This window comes from Myotis yumanensis, unplaced genomic scaffold, assembly GCF_028538775.1.
Source record: "Myotis yumanensis isolate MYYU_CA2020_CCGP unplaced genomic scaffold, mMyoYum1.0.hap1 SCAF_8, whole genome shotgun sequence".
NCBI lineage: Eukaryota > Metazoa > Chordata > Mammalia > Chiroptera > Vespertilionidae > Myotis > Myotis yumanensis.
The window spans coordinates 93,297,301-93,314,700 of NW_027223759.1; the positions used below are offsets into that span (position 1 = coordinate 93,297,301).

General features: G+C 57.6%; 3 non-coding genes across 3 annotated transcripts; all 3 read right to left on the bottom strand.

Moving 5' to 3' along the window:
• Positions 1-10,329: 10,329 nt before the first annotated feature.
• Positions 10,330-10,448, bottom strand: LOC139015833 (5S ribosomal RNA). Its single transcript, XR_011472492.1, has one exon. It is a non-coding gene; the product is annotated as a 5S ribosomal RNA (ribosomal RNA).
• A 3,240-nt stretch (positions 10,449-13,688) lies between these two features.
• Positions 13,689-13,807, bottom strand: LOC139015920 (5S ribosomal RNA). The gene has a single exon (XR_011472567.1). It is a non-coding gene; the product is annotated as a 5S ribosomal RNA (ribosomal RNA).
• Positions 13,808-17,061: 3,254 nt separating this feature from the next.
• On the bottom strand, positions 17,062-17,180 carry LOC139015930 (5S ribosomal RNA). The gene has a single exon (XR_011472577.1). It is a non-coding gene; the product is annotated as a 5S ribosomal RNA (ribosomal RNA).
• Between the last annotated feature and the right edge of the window lie 220 nt (positions 17,181-17,400).

Genomic DNA, 17,400 nt, shown 5'->3' on the forward strand with positions numbered 1-17,400 from the left:
CCCCTGGGCCATGGCACTGTGGGGTGTGGTGAGGTTGGACCCCTCAGTGTTCCCTTGGACCCTGGCCATTTGCTCTGTCTCCAGGTCACATAGAGACGGACCTTCCTCAGGTGATGCAGCTCTGAGGCTACCTCCTTGCACATTTCAGGAAGCAGAGGCAGGTGTGTAGTCCCACCCTCTCCCCAAGGCCTGGGCCTCTGCAGATTGATCCATTCTTAGCCTGGAAACAGGGGTTTTCAAAAGGGTCCCCCATGTGTCATTTATGCCTCTGTGCCCAATGCTATACTTTGCAAATCCTATCTAATAAAAGAGAAACATGGTAATTAACTGTAACTTCGCTACCCTTACCATTGGCTAATCAGGGCGATATGCAAATTAACTTCCAACCAAGATGGCGGCCGGCAGCCAGGCAGCTGAAGTGAACAGGAGGCTTGCTTGCTCCAGTGACGGAGGATGCCAAGGTTCCCCGCCTGCCTTGCCGGACTCTGAGCTGCTCTCTAAGAAACATTATTGCCAATATAGAAGCTAAACAATCCCCAGAAACCCGCTTTCATCCGTCAGAGCTGGAGCTAGCAGGACCAAAACAATGTTGCAATTATAGAACCCAAACAAACCCTAGATTCCTGCTTTCAGCAGCTGAGGCCTCAAGCTGGAGCTGGCCTCAGAGCTAAAGCCAGCTCTCAGCTCCAGTGACAGCCATAGAAGGTAAATAAATCCCAGAATAAAAGAAAAAAAGAAACAAAGGAGAGGTTGGGAGCTTCAGTCGCCCACCAGCCTGAAAATGGCCCTCAGCCCCTCATCCAGGCTGGCCAGGCACCCCAGTGGGGACCCCCATCCTGAAGGGTGTGTGACCAGCTGCAAACAGCCATCATCCCCTCACCCAGGCTGGCCAGGCACCCCAGTGGGACCCCCATCCTGATCCGGGACATCCTTCAGGGCAAACCAGCCAGCCCCACCAGTGCACCAGGCCTCTATCCTATATCGTAAAAGGGTAATATGCCTCCCAGCACCGGGATCAGCGGAGCCACCAGGCCTCCTGGCACTGGGATCAGCGGAGACACAAGTCCTCCTGGCCCCTGGAGCAGCGTGACAGGGGGCAGCGCCCAAACCCCTTGATCACCCTGCGGCTCTGTGTGTGACAGCGGGCAGGGCCACAACCTCCCTATCCGCCCTGCTCTGTTCCTGACAGGGGAAGGCTCCCCAACCCCCTGATCGGCCCTGCTCTGTACCTGATAGGGGGGAGCTCCCCAACCCCTGGTTGGCCCTGCTCTGTGTGTGACAGGGTGAGGCGTCCCAACCCCCCCATGGGCCCTGCTCTGTCTGTGACGGGGTAGACCCGCAACCTCCCCATTGGCCCTGCTCTGTGGGTGACAGGGGGCAGCGCCCCAACCCCCTGATCGGCCCTGCTCTGTGGGTGATAGGGGGCGGTGTCCCAACCCCCTGATCCACCCTGCTCTGTGTGTGACAGGGGTCGGTGCCCCAACTCCCCTATTGGCCCTGCTCTGTGCATGACAGGGGAGAGCTCCCCAACCCCCTGATGGGCCCTGCTCTGTGCGTGACAAAGGGAGAGCTCCCCAACCTCCTGATCGGCCCTGCTCTGTGCATGACAGGGTACAGAGCCCCAACCCCCCTAATGGGCCCTGCTCTGTGCATGACAGGGGGCAGCGCCCCAACCCCCTGATCGGCCCTGCTCTGTGCATGACAGGGGGTGGCGCCGCAACCTCCCCATCGACCCTGCCTTTAATGTGACAGGGGACGATGCCCCAACCCCCCAATCGGCCCTACCCTGAGAGTGACTGGGGGTGGCATCACAACCTCCCGATCCTCCCTGCTCTGTGCATGATAAGGGGTGGTGCCCCAACTCCCCAATCGGCCCTGCTCTGAGCCTGACCAGGGGCTGCACCTAGGGATTGGGCCTGCCCTCTGCCACCCGGGAGCGGGCCTAAGCCAGCAGGTCCTTATCTCCCAAGGGGTCCCAGACTGTGAGAGGGCACAAGTGGGGCTGAGGGACACTCCCCCTCGCCAGTGCACAAATTTTTGTGCACCGGGCCTCTAGTAATAATAATAATAATAAATAAAAAATGCTGCTGCTTTGAAGAAGAGAAAACAAATATGGAAACCAAAGACCATGCCTATGTGTTCCTGTCCATCTACACACGCAGGAAAACACCATAGCACCAACAGTGACATGAAATTATGGACACTATTTTTTTCTTTGTATTTTATTGCATTTTCCAGTTTTTCAGAATTGAGACCTATCCTTTGGGTAAAGGAAAAATATGTTATACATTGTTGGTGAGGATCTTTTCCTCTGGCAGCTCTCCACAGCAGGCTGGGCACAGGCCAAGGGCCAGCAGATGCACTTCAGAGTAAATCCATGAAGCACTGAGGGCAACTCCCAGGCTTGGACACCAAACAAGGAGAGACCCCAGCAAAGGAGAACCACCCCTAGAGGAACTCTGCCCCTCCCCCCTCACCCCACTGGGCACGACCACTCCAAAATGTCCAAGTGGCCGTGGGGTGAGGGATGGCATGGGCAAATGCACCCGAGGAGCAGCTCCAGGCCCCGGAAGCCTGGTGGTGGCCCAGCCCTGCTTTTTTTGTGTAGGTGGGGCAGACGGGCATCAAGTGGGCAGAAGTGGGCTCCCTCACCTGGCCCTGTCTCCCCCAATCTCCCTCTCACCCACCCTGACTTTAGAGTACTTCTCAAGCCTGCCAAGCCTTTGCTCTCCCCCCGCTCCCCCCAAAAAGCAGCCAGGGTTACGCTTTCATGCCCTCAAGCCTCTGCTCACTCCAGTCTTCTCAGAAACCATTCGAGACCACTCCATCCAAAACAGCACCCTTCCCCATCCTCTCCCAGGGGTGCATATGCCAGTCTGCTGACTTGGCTCCTGCCTGTGGAGCCATGGGACAGGGACCTCACTATCCTATGCCTGCTGAATGCGAGGTGCTCAGTGTGCTGGGTGAGGACAGGCCTGGAGGTAAGGCCCACCTGCGCCTCCTCGGGGCCCTGTGGGGTTGGTCACGGCAGTTCCATCTCTGACATCGCCCTAAGAATACCCATGTGCCAGCTGGTTCTAGGCCTCGGTGCCCACCCTGGTGGGCTTCCAGGACTTCTGTGGACTGGCCTCAGGCTCCCCGACTCCTATGCCATGGCCATGATCACTCCCAGGGTCCCAGGACCTCCCCAGTGCCCTTGCCTTCTTACAAGCAGTGTTTTCTGCCTGGAATGTCCTCCTTCTTACCAACTCTTAGTTAGGCTCAAGGCCGGGCCTCCTTGTCTCCTGTCCTGAGAGCTCTGGCGGTCTCTGCTGCCCACTGATGGAGCCGCACACAAGCTGAGCTGCCGGCCTCCCCTGCTGGCCAGGGGGCCTGACTGCACAGCGCTCATCCTGGAGGCCTGGCTGCATGATGTGGAGAAGGGGGGCCCCCAGGCGCAAGGCCTTCGTCAGGGATCCATTCCTGGGACATCGCTGCTTCCCCTCTCCCTTCCCCGTCCTCTCCCCAGTTTCCATTGTGTGTGTTTGCACAGAATCTATTTAGCTTATGAAAAACAAGCTGTCATCTTAGTGTCTTTTAATACTTCCTTCCCTCAACAGCTGCTGTTTCCAGATGTTCATTACTGCTGTATTAGCAGAGATTGTTAATGACACTCAGGCTGAGAGAATACAAATTGATTTTCAAAAGTTATGCTGGTTGCTTAGGCATGTTGCTTGCATCAGCTGAGCAAATAGGGGAAAACCCATGCCGCGTGGCACATATGGTCTTTGATCCAAGGGGCTTGGACACACGTGAACCAGACCTCAAAGACATTCCACTGACTGGAGGTTCAGAGAGAGACAGGCTTCCAGGAAGCTTACGTGGGATAAACCCAGAGGAAGGCAATGGGGCTCTGAGATGCTTCGTTGTTTCTGGCTTCTGCTGGGCTCAGAGTGAGGCCTTGTGTGGCACAGGAATGTAGGCCCTGGAGTCAGACAGGCCTGGTTGGAATCCTAGTGTTGCTACTTAATTGGGGTGTATGATTTTGGGAAAATCATTAAACCCTGAACACCCTCATCAGCAAAATTAATACAACAGTATGGGCATGTGCCTCCCATGTACCCATGAGCATTAAACAAGGTGCTGCTTACAAAACTGGACTGGCCCTGGCCCGTTTGGGAGGGAGGAGACATGGTGTGTGGTCGTGTGCTGCTGGCGTCCTCACCAGCCTTCATCACTAGGGAGCACTTCCAAATACCAAGGGAGAGAGAGGAGCGTCAATGAAGCCAGAGGCCCTGTTGTTCCTGTTGCTGACAGATGGTGACACTGTTGTGCACCAGCCCCGCACAGCCCAGTGAATGCTGGTCTGTGCTGAGGTGAAGGCCTAGTTCCAGGTCCCCACCCAGGCTGTGCTGCACCCACTGCTGGGCTGTAGGTTTGTGATGCTATTCATTTCCTTCCAAGAAGGACCTGGGACCCTTTGCTGCAGATTGTACAGGACAGACAATTAGAGGTTGTTTTATAACCTTTCCTGGAGCAAAGGTGCTTCACTGATGTCCTAACTAAAGAAGGACCACACCTGCAACTTTCCCAGAAAATAAAAGTGAACTTTGAGGAGACTTGTCTCTCCTCCTCGACACAGAAGAAGCTGTCTTGGTTTTAAAGTTTCAGCTCATCAATACCACTACCATGTGTATCATCTTTTAAAGTTTCAGCTCATCAGCACCACTACCATGTGTATCATCTTCTGCCCACTACCATGGTAGATCACCAGGCTCAAGTAATTGGTACAAGGTAACCCGTCAACTAGTAGGAGCTACTCCCTTTTCTTCCCACCCAGGTGAGTTGGTGGGTCACAGGTTGTGTCAGGCACTGGCAGGATGTCTCATCCTGGTGCCTTACTTCTGGGAGCCTGTGGGGACAGCAGATGGAGGAGACCAGGTCTGGACATAATGGCTATTTCCCCTCTGCTTGGAGTGTGCCCTATTCAGCCAAGACATAAGGGGCCTGGAAGTTGAACAGAACACAGGAGGCTCACTGTGACCTGGTTGGGAAACTGAGTTGGCATGGACAGAGCCCTGATGTCCTTCCTGACCAGTTACTGGTAGGTAGGAAGTGGTCCTAGAGCATGAATCCACACCAGAACCCCAGTCATGTCACACGTTATCCAGGGGGTCTTTGGAGAGTCACTGTCCCTGTGACTGGTGTTGTGGGGTTAGGGTTTGAGCTCTGCAGCGGGAGGAACCTGCGTGCATGGTGGTGGGAGTCGGGGCGGGATCTGAAATGTTGGTGATAGGAACAGATGAGAGGGTATGACAACATGAGGCTGGGCCTGGGAAAGCAATGACTGTACTGGGCATCAAGGCCAGAAGTGTGGTCTGCTGATTTGGATGAAGAGTTTGCTTGGAGGAGGAGGGAGAGAAGATAAGAAGGGGGCAGGGAAGGAGAGAGGGAAGGACTGGTTTTCTGGGAACTCTGCCCACTTTTTGTCTGCTAACCCTTCTAGTTTCAGCCTAAATGTCATCTCCTTAGGCAAGTGTTCCCTCTTACCCAGTCTTAGACAAAATTAGATGCCCTGATTATAAGGTCTTTCAGCCCTACATGCTTTATTAAGACAACATCTCCTATTAAATAACAACTATGTGATTATTTGTCATCTGTGACCCAATAGGCATCCAGCATGGGGTCTTGCCCACAGATGATGCTGATGAGTATTTGTGCCTGCTTCTGAGTTCTGACTCTGTCTATCTGAGAAGGCGCTGGGCAAGGGATCAGAATTCCCCTCCCAGGGTTGCTAATCAGTAAAGCAGGAAGGTCAGTTCCTCTCAGTTTTCTCTGAGAAAGCAGAACAAATCATTGAAGCAAACTATCTCTGAGCTTCCTTCCAGCTCCAAGCCTCTGTGAACCACAGAAAGTGGCATTTGTGAGGGTTGACCAAGCTTCTTGGTCTTAGCCACCTTTTTCCTTGCTCTCTGTGCTCTGCTCCTGGTCCCCACAGGCCGGGCCTGTGCTGGAAGCCCGTGGCCACAGCGGGAGATCTGTCGCCTCTGCATGTGATGAGTTTTCAGTTGAGCCGACCTTGAGATGTCAGATTACTTTCCGATTTGTGCTTCCCCCTCCCAGTTTCTTTCCCACCTGGCTGCCTGGGGCCCTGGGGTTCCTCTATCTGTGGGGGATGTGGTTAGGGAGAACGGAAAATTGTGCAAAAATGTGCGCCTGCCTCCAGACCCTCGTGGAAGATGAGTGATGTGGTGCTAGCAGATGTCTTTCTTGACCGAGCACCTTGCACATGACAAATAGCTGGTGCCCTGAAAACTGAGTTGCTGATGTCCATGGACATTTGTGTTAGAATGAACCCACACCAGATTGTGCGATGGCGTCATTTGTCTGTGTGGGATGGCTGCCCGCCTCCCCTTGCTGGCACCTTTTGTCGCCAAGGCCTCCTTTCTGCCAGGAGGACGGTCGCCGGCGAAAGGGGCAGGCTTTGGATTGGGCAGCAGGTATATGTTCCCAGAGGGTGGCGATCTCTAAGCATAAACAGCAAGGCAGGGGTGGGGATTACGAGGGAACGGGGCCTTGCCACGTGGTACAGGCTTTAGTCTGAGCTCAGTGGGCGTCTCTGGAGGACTTGGACAATTCCCTTCGGAGGGAGGCTGTGCAGTCTGAGAAGGACACACTGACTGAGGCCAAGAATGTTCATGTGCTCCTCCCCGGGGCCTGCTTGGACCGCTGTGCTTGGTCCCTGCTGACCCCATCATCCCTGGATGGCCGGACCCTTTTCTTGGACTCACTTTATCCCTGGCGCCAGGGGCTTCCCAGGACACCGGGCAGAGCCGGGAGTCTGATGGCTGCAGACAGACCTCTCCCGGAGTCCTCCGGTCCTGGCTGCTTCCCCAGGGGCCTCTCCCAGCCACCAAGCAGGTAACCAGCACCCTGGTGAGCAGGGAGCCCGCGCCTACTGGAGCAGAAGCTGTTTGTCTAGCTCTCCAGGTGACGTGTGCTGGCTCCCTACTGGTAACCCAGCCCCTAGCAGGGTTCCTGGCACACAGTAGGCAGCATCTGAAAAACACATCCATAAGTGTATTGAAAGAGCAGGGCTTCCACCAGCCACTTGGGCAGGGAAGGGAGAAGGAGTGAATGGGGCGCGGAGAAGCCAGGAAGCCAAGGACACCCACAGCGCCTCCTCCTGCAGCCAGACTTCTCTGACTCCAGCAGAGAGCTAAGCTCGACCGGCGCACGTAGGCCTCAATGAGAGCTCCAAGCCTGATGCCCCTGGAAGCCAATCCTACGTCATCGGCTATTGAGAAGAGAGGAGAGAGACAGAAGCACGTTTAAAATCTGCTGCCTGATCAGGGTCAAGGGAGAGTGTGAGGGATGGAGTGAGGACAGTATGAGGGAGGTTGTGAGGACAGTGAGAGGGACGGTGTGAGGACAGTGTGAGGGACAGTGTGAGGACAGTGTGAGGGACGGTGTGAGGAAAGTGTGAGGACAGTGTGAGGACAGTATGACGGACAGTGTGAGGACAGTGTGAGGACAGTGTGAGGGACAGTGTGAGGAAAGTGTGAGGACAGTGTGAGGACAGTGTGAGGGAGAAAGTGAGGATGGTGTGAGGACAGTGTGAGTACGGTGTGAGGACAGTGTGAGGGACGGTGTGAGGACAGTGTGAGGGACAGTGTGAGCACAGTGTGAGGGATGGTGTGAGGACAGTATGAGGGACAGTGTGAGGACAGTGTGAGGGAAGGTATGAGGGCAGTATGAGGGACAGTGTGAGGGACAGTGTGAGTACAGTTTGAGGGACAGTGTGAAGACAGTGTGAGGAGAGTGTGAGGGACGGTGTGAGGACACTGTGAGTACAGTTTGAGGGACAGTGTGAGGACAGTGTGAGGAAAGTGTGAGGACAGTGTGAGGAAAGTGTGAGGGAGGGTGTGAGGACACTGTGAGTACAGTTTGAGGGACAGTGTGAGGACAGTGTGAGTACAGTGTGAAGACAGTGTGAAGACAGTGTGAGGACAGTGTGAAGGATGGTGTGGAACGGTGTGTGGGACGATGTTAGGGACAGTGAGAGGGACAAAATCTGCAAGACATACAGGTAATGGAACCTTGCAAACTTGATGTCACTTCCTCAGTGACAGGACAATACAGAAGCTAGAACTCTGGTCACCAGGCACCACATTCCTGAGACAGGCCCCTATCACCTCACTTGACTGGAGACCTGGGAGAGAGCAGGATGTTCTCCACTGGTCTCCAGATGTCCTTGGGCTGTGTCTTTGGAAAAGCTTACGACAAAACTGTTTCACTCATGCAGACAGTGGCTCTAGACTCCCTTCTGATGCCGGCTGTCCTTGAGCAGTGTGTAGCCTCAGGTAACTTAGGACTGCCTAGCGTTGGCCAATGCCAGGGAGGCCACAACTGGAAGCACTTGAGGGCATCATATCAGTCCTTGCCACTGTGTGTGCGTGCGTGCGTGCGTGCGTGCGTGAGTGTCTGTGTGTGTGCGTATGCGTGTGTGTGTGTGTGTGTGTGTGTGTGTGTGTGCTGGAGCGAAAGAAGCTGCAGGAGGGGTGGTTTGCTGGGTCTCTCAAGTGCCTACCTCAGGTCATGGGGGGCACAAGAGGAAGTGAATGCTGGGGACCAAGCTCCCGTACCCTCTGGAAATCCTAGGGGTTGAGGGCTCACTTGATTCCTTCATGGCTAGAAGTCTATTCAGACAACCCTGTGCACCTGATCAGGGAAAATGACTTTATGGTGGGATTTCCGACTGTGGTGAGACCCGGGCAATTTTCAAATGGCCCGGACACCAGGCGTTGCCTTATCAGAGCTCCACCCAGGTGCTCATGGAGACTCAGTTGGACTAGTACAACTTCTTCCAATCTTTGTCCGGGAGCTAGAGACCAGACCACCGGCAGTCAGAGTGGGCCTAGAGTTGAGGGTGGGTACAGAGGGCGCTGTCCCCACGGGATTAAGATGACCAAGGAGAGCGAGATATCAGATTCCCCCGAGAGTGTTCAGCAGTTCCACCTGTATTTATCTATCTATCTATCTATATCCATCTATCTATCTATTTATGTATTTATTGATCTATTGATCTATCTATCTATCTATCTATCTATTTATTTATCTATTTATTTCTCATAATCCTCGGCCAGGATATCCCTCCCTTGACTTTTAGGGAGACTGGAAAAAACCGGGAGAGGCAGAGAGAAACATGGATGTGAGGGAGACTCCTGGATTGGTTTCCTCTGGCAGGCGCCCCCGAGGGGGCAGGGTTCCAGCCTGCAAGGGAGGTAAGTGCCCTTGACCCCAGTGGAACCGGAGACCCTTCCATCCACAGGCCTGCGCTCTGTCCACTGAGCCAAGCCCGCGGGAGCCTCTTCCATTAGCGTCACAGACACATCCCTCCCATCCCGGGTGCCCTCTGTCAGGCGGGAGATCCCTTTCCCTGATTGGGGGGTGGAGGTCGTGGTGGCCGGGGGTGGGGGATCCTAGAGTAGGCCCAGGGGTCCCCCCACCAAACCCTCAACACCGCCAAGGTGAGGAGGGGAGTGGCCGAGCCGCTCTCCTGGGCTCAGGGTGGGTGTTTGGGCGTGGGGAGGTGGAGTGTTGCAGAGTGGCAGGAAGGGAGCGGGCGTCCCCGTGGACCTCAGGGCCCTGCCTTGGCCACGGGGCGGAGCTTGGGCAAGGAAAATACAAACATAAAAAAGCCCTGTCTCCGCACACCCCCCCCCTCCCCGACCTGGTGCTCCGCCACCCCTCTCCGCACACCAGCCGCCCCAGCCCGGACCAGATCTCTGATTGCAGAGCCATCAGCTGTCTCTGGCCCGCCCAGCCCATCTCCTGAGCTTCGAAAAGATGCAGGAGGGCGCCTTCCTTTGGGGGTGCGATTGCCTGAAATGCGGAAGGGTAGGACGAAGCCCCCCCGCCCACCCCCCAGGTCTCCCCCCCCCGCCCCCCGGGGGATGGCACAAAGCGAGAGGAGGGCGGCCTGGGCCTTTGGTGGGGACCGCGGGGTTCCCTTAGCAGTTTGGGGAGCTACGTCCCTCCGCAGCACGGGGGCTTCGATGGGTTCCCCCGGTTGTGGGTCCCCTGTTGCCCCCGCAGAGCACAGAGCGCTTGGGGCTTGCATGGGTGCGGGGGGGGGGGGGGGGGGGAGGAATGGAAGAGACACGCCCCTGCAACGCAGGGCTGCTGTCTGTTAGGCGCGAGACGGCACTTCCTAATTTTGGACGGCGGACGAGGCTGGGCGAGGGGAGGTGGGGGTTCAGCTCTGAGAGTAGCCCCGCGGGGGCGATGGGAGGTTCCCCCCACACCGGCAAAGGGCGGATGGGGCGGGCTCAAAAAATGGCAATCAAAAGCCTACAGCACCCGGTATTCCCAGGCGGTCTCCCATCCAAGTACTAACCAGGCCCGACCCTGCTTAGCTTCCGAGATCAGACGAGATCGGGCGCGTTCAGGGTGGTATGGCCGTAGACGCTGGAGCCGGCCTCCGGGAGCCTCAAGAGCCCGCGGCGCCGGGCCTCCAGGCCCGCTGAGCCCTGGGCCCCCTGGCTGACCTGCTGCTCAGCTCCCCCCACCCTCTGCCCCGCCCGCCCTCTAGCCGGGACTACATCTGTCCCTGCTGAGCCACCAGCTGCCTCTCATCCACCTTCTGAGCTTCCAGGAGATGCGAGACGCGGGAGAGCGGCTCCGGGGGGCGGTGTGCGATGTCCCGGGGAGCCCGGAAGGGGGCGCCCTCCCCAACTGGGCTCCGCTAGGGATTCCATTTCACATCCCCATGGCAGCATTTTGTTGGGGAGAATCCAATGGCTAAACACGTAGCTGGGACCAAAAATATGCATGTGCCTAGGCAGGGTCCAGGGGGAGGGGAGGTGGAGGCCGCCCACCGTGTAGGCCCACAGCCAGCCCCAGGTCTGATGCGCCGTGTCCCGGGAGACCATAGGAGGGGATATGGCCTGGGTGGTCACCCCTTCGTTTCCTCCGTTTCACCCTCTTACAGGTGGAGACCTAGCGAGGTGGCCCAGGGCGGTGTGACTCTACCAGTATCACAGTGCTGAAGCCCAGGCCTGTTGGGAGTGGCAGTCCAGGCCACATCCCACCCCGTCTAGTGATCTGGCCCTCTCTGAGTTTTTGCATCCGGCGCAGGTCACACTGCCCACAGGTGGGGCGGGTTTGATGTCATATACACCGGTCCAGGCCTCTAGAAGACTGTTTCCTGTACCATCCCTCATGTGTCGGCAGGGTCCCTGGGAAGGCCCAGGAGGACACAATGGCTTTGCCAGGACACTAAGCCAATCAGACAACGCAGGTCTCACTGGGCTCTCCTGAATGCTAGGCCCCTGGTGGCAAGAACGGGGAGCTGTGGGAGAAAGCTGAGTTGGGGAACTTGCAGTATTTCTGGGGGTGTCAGTCAAAAGCCCAGAGGGCTTTCCGGGCAAGTGTGCTTAAAGGAACACATACAGGTAATGGAACCTTGCAAACTTGATGTCACTTCCTCAGTGACAGGACAATACAGAAGCTAGAACTCTGGTCACCAGGCACCACATTCCTGAGACAGGCCCCTATCACCTCACTTGACTGGAGACCTGGGAGAGAGCAGGATGTTCTCCACTGGTCTCCAGATGTCCTTGGGCTGTGTCTTTGGAAAAGCTTACAACAAAACTGTTTCACTCATGCAGACAGTGGCTCTAGTCTCCCTTCTGACGCCTGCTGTCCTTGAGCAGTGTGTAGCCTCAGGTAACTTAGGACTGCCTAGCGTTGGCCAATGCCAGGGAGGCCACAACTGGAAGCACTTGAGGGCATCATATCAGTCCTTGCCACTGTGTGTGCGTGCGTGCGTGCCTGCGTGCGTGCGTGTCTGTGTGTGTGCGTATGGGTGTGTGTGTGTGTGTGTGTGTGTGTGTGTGTGTGTGCTGGAGCGAAAGAAGCTGCAGGAGGGGTGGTTTGCTGGGTCTCTCAAGTGCCTACCTCAGGTCATGGGGGGCACAAGAGGAAGTGAATGCTGGGGACCAAGCTCCCGTACCCTCTGGAAATCCTCGGGGTTGAGGGCTCATTTGATTCCTTCATGGCTAGAAGTCTATTCAGACAACCCTGTGCACCTGATCAGGGAAAATGACTTTATGGTGGGTTTTCCTACTGTGGTGAGACCCGGGCAATTTTCCAATGGCCCGGACACCAGGCGTTGCCTTATCAGAGCTCCACCCAGGTGGTCATGGAGACTCAGTTGGACTAGTACAACTTCTTCCAATCCTTGTCCGGGAGCTAGAGACCAGACCACCGGCAGTCAGAGTGGGCCTAGAGTTGAGGGTGGGTACAGAGGGCGCTGTCCCCACGGGATTAAGATGACCAAGGAGAGCCAGATATCAGATTCCCCCGAGAGTGTTCAGCAGTTCCACCTGTATTTATCTATCTATCTATCTATCTATCTATCTATCTATCTATCTATTTATGTATTTATTGATCTATTGATCTATCTATCTATTTATCTATTCATTTCTCATAATCCTCGGCCAGGATATCTCTCCCTTGACTTTTAGGGAGACTGGAAAAAACCGGGAGAGGCAGAGAGAAACATGGATGTGAGGGAGACACCTGGATTGGTTGCCTCTGGCAGGCGCCCCCGAGGGGGCAGGGTTCCAGCCCGCAAGGGAGGTAAGTGCCCTTGACCCCAGTGGAACCGGAGACCCTTCCATCCACAGGCCTGCGCTCTGTCCACTGAGCCAAGCCCGCGGGAGCCTCTTCCATTAGCGTCACAGACACATCCCTCCCATCCCGGGTGCCCTCTGTCAGGCGGGAGATCCCTTTCCCTGATTAGAGGGTGGAGGTCGTGGTGGCCGGGGGTGGGGGATCCTAGAGTAGGCCCAGGGGTCCCCCCACCAAACCCTCAACACCGCCAAGGTGAGGAGGGGAGTGGCCGAGCCGCTCTCCTGGGCTCAGGGTGGGTGTTTGGGCGTGGGGAGGTGGAGTGTTGCAGAGTGGCAGAAGGGAGCGGGCGTCCCCGTGGACTTCAGGGCCCTGCCTTGGCCACGGGGCGGAGCTTGGGCAAGGAAAATACAAACATAAAAAAGCCCTGTCTCCGCACACCCCCCCCCCTCCCCGACCTGGTGCTCCGCCACCCCTCTCCGCACACCAGCCGCCCCAGCCCGGACCAGATCTCTTCTTGCAGAGCCATCAGCTGTCTCTGGCCCGCCCAGCCCATCTCCTGAGCTTCGAAAAGATGCAGGAGGGCGCCTTCCTTTGGGGGTGCGATTGCCTGAAATGCGGAAGGGTAGGACGAAGCCCCCCCGCCCACCCCCCAGCTCTCCCCCCCCCCCCGCCCCCCGGGGGATGGCACAAAGCGAGAGGAGGGCGGCCTGGGCCTTTGGTGGGGACCGCGGGGTTCCCTTAGCAGTTTGGGGAGCTACGTCCCTCCGCAGCACCGGGGCTTCGATGGGTTCCCCCGGTTGTGGGTCCCCTGTTGCCCCCGCAGAGCACAGAGCGCTTGGGGCTTGCATGGGTGCGGGGGGCGGGCGGGGGGAATGGAAGAGACACGCCCCTGCAACGCAGGGCTGCTGTCTGTTAGGCGCGAGACGGCACTTCCTAATTTTGGATGGCGGACGAGGCTGGGCGAGGGGAGGTGGGGGTTCAGCTCTGAGAGTAGCCCCGCGGGGGCGATGGGAGGTTCCCCCCACACCGGCAAAGGGCGGATGGGGCGGGCTCAAAAAATGGCAATCAAAAGCCTACAGCACCCGGTATTCCCAGGCGGTCTCCCATCCAAGTACTAACCAGGCCCGACCCTGCTTAGCTTCCGAGATCAGACGAGATCGGGCGCGTTCAGGGTGGTATGGCCGTAGACGCTGGAGCCGGCCTCCGGGAGCCTCAAGAGCCCGCGGCGCCGGGCCTCCAGGCCCGCTGAGCCCTGGGCCCCCTGGCTGACCTGCTGCTCAGCTCCCCCCACCCTCTGCCCCGCCCGCCCTCTAGCCGGGACTACATCTGTCCCTGCTGAGCCACCAGCTGCCTCTCATCCACCTTCTGAGCTTCCAGGAGATGCGAGACGCGGGAGAGCGGCTCCGGGGGGCGGTGTGCGATGTCCCGGGGAGCCCGGAAGGGGGCGCCCTCCCCAACTGGGCTCCGCTCGGGATTCCATTTCACATCCCCATGGCAGCATTTTGTTGGGGAGAATCCAATGGCTAAACACGTAGCTGGGACCAAAAATATGCATGTGCCTAGGCAGGGTCCAGGGGGAGGGGAGGTGGAGGCCGCCCACCGTGTAGGCCCACAGCCAGCCCCAGGTCTGATGCGCCGTGTCCCGGGAGACCATAGGAGGGGATATGGCCTGGGTGGTCACCCCTTCGTTTCCTCCGTTTCACCCTCTTACAGGTGGAGACCTAGCGAGGTGGCCCAGGGCGGTGTGACTCTACCAGTATCACAGTGCTGAAGCCCAGGCCTGTTGGGAGTGGCAGTCCAGGCCACATCCCACCCCGTCTAGTGATCTGGCCCTCTCTGAGTTTTTGCATCCGGCGCAGGTCACACTGCCCACAGGTGGGGCGGGTTTGATGTCATATACACCGGTCCAGGCCTCTAGAAGATTGTTTCCTGTACCATCCCTCGTGTGTCGGCAGGGTCCCTGGGAAGGCCCAGGAGGACACAATGGCTTTGCCAGGACACTAAGCCAATCAGACAACGCAGGTCTCACTGGGCTCTCCTGAATGCTAGGCCCCTGGTGGCAAGAACGGGGAGCTGTGGGAGAAAGCTGAGTTGGGGAACTTGCAGTATTTCTGGGGGTGTCAGTCAAAAGCCCAGAGGGCTTTCCGGGCAAGTGTGCTTAAAGGAACACATACAGGTAATGGAACCTTGCAAACTTGATGTCACTTCCTCAGTGACAGGACAATACAGAAGCTAGAACTCTGGTCACCAGGCACCACATTCCTGAGACAGGCCCCTATCACCTCACTTGACTGGAGACCTGGGAGAGAGCAGGATGTTCTCCACTGGTCTCCAGATGTCCTTGGGCTGTGTCTTTGGAAAAGCTTACAACAAAACTGTTTCACTCATGCAGACAGTGGCTCTAGTCTCCCTTCTGACGCCTGCTGTCCTTGAGCAGTGTGTAGCCTCAGGTAACTTAGGACTGCCTAGCGTTGGCCAATGCCAGGGAGGCCACAACTGGAAGCACTTGAGGGCATCATATCAGTCCTTGCCACTGTGTGTGCGTGCGTGCGTGCGTGCGTGCGTGTCTGTGTGTGTGCGTATGGGTGTGTGTGTGTGTGTGTGTGTGTGTGTGTGTGTGTGTGCTGGAGCGAAAGAAGCTGCAGGAGGGGTGGTTTGCTGGGTCTCTCAAGTGCCTACCTCAGGTCATGGGGGCCACAAGAGGAAGTGAATGCTGGGGACCAAGCTCCCGTACCCTCTGGAAATCCTAGGGGTTGAGGGCTCATTTGATTCCTTCATGGCTAGAAGTCTATTCAGACAACCCTGTGCACCTGATCAGGGAAAATGACTTTATGGTGGGTTTTCCTACTGTGGTGAGACCCGGGCAATTTTCCAATGGCCCGGACACCAGGCGTTGCCTTATCAGAGCTCCACCCAGGTGGTCATGGAGACTCAGTTGGACTAGTACAACTTCTTCCAATCCTTGTCCGGGAGCTAGAGACCAGACCACCGGCAGTCAGAGTGGGCCTAGAGTTGAGGGTGGGTACAGAGGGCGCTGTCCCCACGGGATTAAGATGACCAAGGAGAGCCAGATATCAGATTCCCCCGAGAGTGTTCAGCAGTTCCACCTGTATTTATCTATCTATCTATCTATCTATCTATCTATCTATCTATCTATTTATGTATTTATTGATCTATTGATCTATCTATCTATCTATCTATCTATCTATTTATCTATTCATTTCTCATAATCCTCGGCCAGGATATCTCTCCCTTGACTTTTAGGGAGACTGGAAAAAACCGGGAGAGGCAGAGAGAAACATGGATGTGAGGGAGACACCTGGATTGGTTGCCTCTGGCAGGCGCCCCCGAGGGGGCAGGGTTCCAGCCCGCAAGGGAGGTAAGTGCCCTTGACCCCAGTGGAACCGGAGACCCTTCCATCCACAGGCCTGCGCTCTGTCCACTGAGCCAAGCCCGCGGGAGCCTCTTCCATTAGCGTCACAGACACATCCCTCCCATCCCGGGTGCCCTCTGTCAGGCGGGAGATCCCTTTCCCTGATTAGAGGGTGGAGGTCGTGGTGGCCGGGGGTGGGGGATCCTAGAGTAGGCCCAGGGGTCCCCCCACCAAACCCTCAACACCGCCAAGGTGAGGAGGGGAGTGGCCGAGCCGCTCTCCTGGGCTCAGGGTGGGTGTTTGGGCGTGGGGAGGTGGAGTGTTGCAGAGTGGCAGAAGGGAGCGGGCGTCCCCGTGGACTTCAGGGCCCTGCCTTGGCCACGGGGCGGAGCTTGGGCAAGGAAAATACAAACATAAAAAAGCCCTGTCTCCGCACACCCCCCCCCCTCCCCGACCTGGTGCTCCGCCACCCCTCTCCGCACACCAGCCGCCCCAGCCCGGACCAGATCTCTTCTTGCAGAGCCATCAGCTGTCTCTGGCCCGCCCAGCCCATCTCCTGAGCTTCGAAAAGATGCAGGAGGGCGCCTTCCTTTGGGGGTGCGATTGCCTGAAATGCGGAAGGGTAGGACGAAGCCCCCCCGCCCACCCCCCAGCTCTCCCCCCCCCCCCGCCCCCCGGGGGATGGCACAAAGCGAGAGGAGGGCGGCCTGGGCCTTTGGTGGGGACCGCGGGGTTCCCTTAGCAGTTTGGGGAGCTACGTCCCTCCGCAGCACCGGGGCTTCGATGGGTTCCCCCGGTTGTGGGTCCCCTGTTGCCCCCGCAGAGCACAGAGCGCTTGGGGCTTGCATGGGTGCGGGGGGGGGGGGGGGGGAATGGAAGAGACACGCCCCTGCAACGCAGGGCTGCTGTCTGTTAGGCGCGAGACGGCACTTCCTAATTTTGGACGGCGGACGAGGCTGGGCGAGGGGAGGTGGGGGTTCAGCTCTGAGAGTAGCCCCGCGGGGGCGATGGGAGGTTCCCCCCACACCGGCAAAGGGCGGATGGGGCGGGCTCAAAAAATGGCAATCAAAAGCCTACAGCACCCGGTATTCCCAGGCGGTCTCCCATCCAAGTACTAACCAGGCCCGACCCTGCTTAGCTTCCGAGATCAGACGAGATCGGGCGCGTTCAGGGTGGTATGGCCGTAGACGCTGGAGCCGGCCTCCGGGAGCCTCAAGAGCCCGCGGCGCCGGGCCTCCAGGCCCGCTGAGCCCTGGGCCCCCTGGCTGACCTGCTGCTCAGCTCCCCCCACCCTCTGCCCCGCCCGCCCTCTAGCCGGGACTACATCTGTCCCTGCTGAGCCACCAGCTGCCTCTCATCCACCTTCTGAGCTTCCAGGAGATGCGAGACGCGGGAGAGCGGCTCCGGGG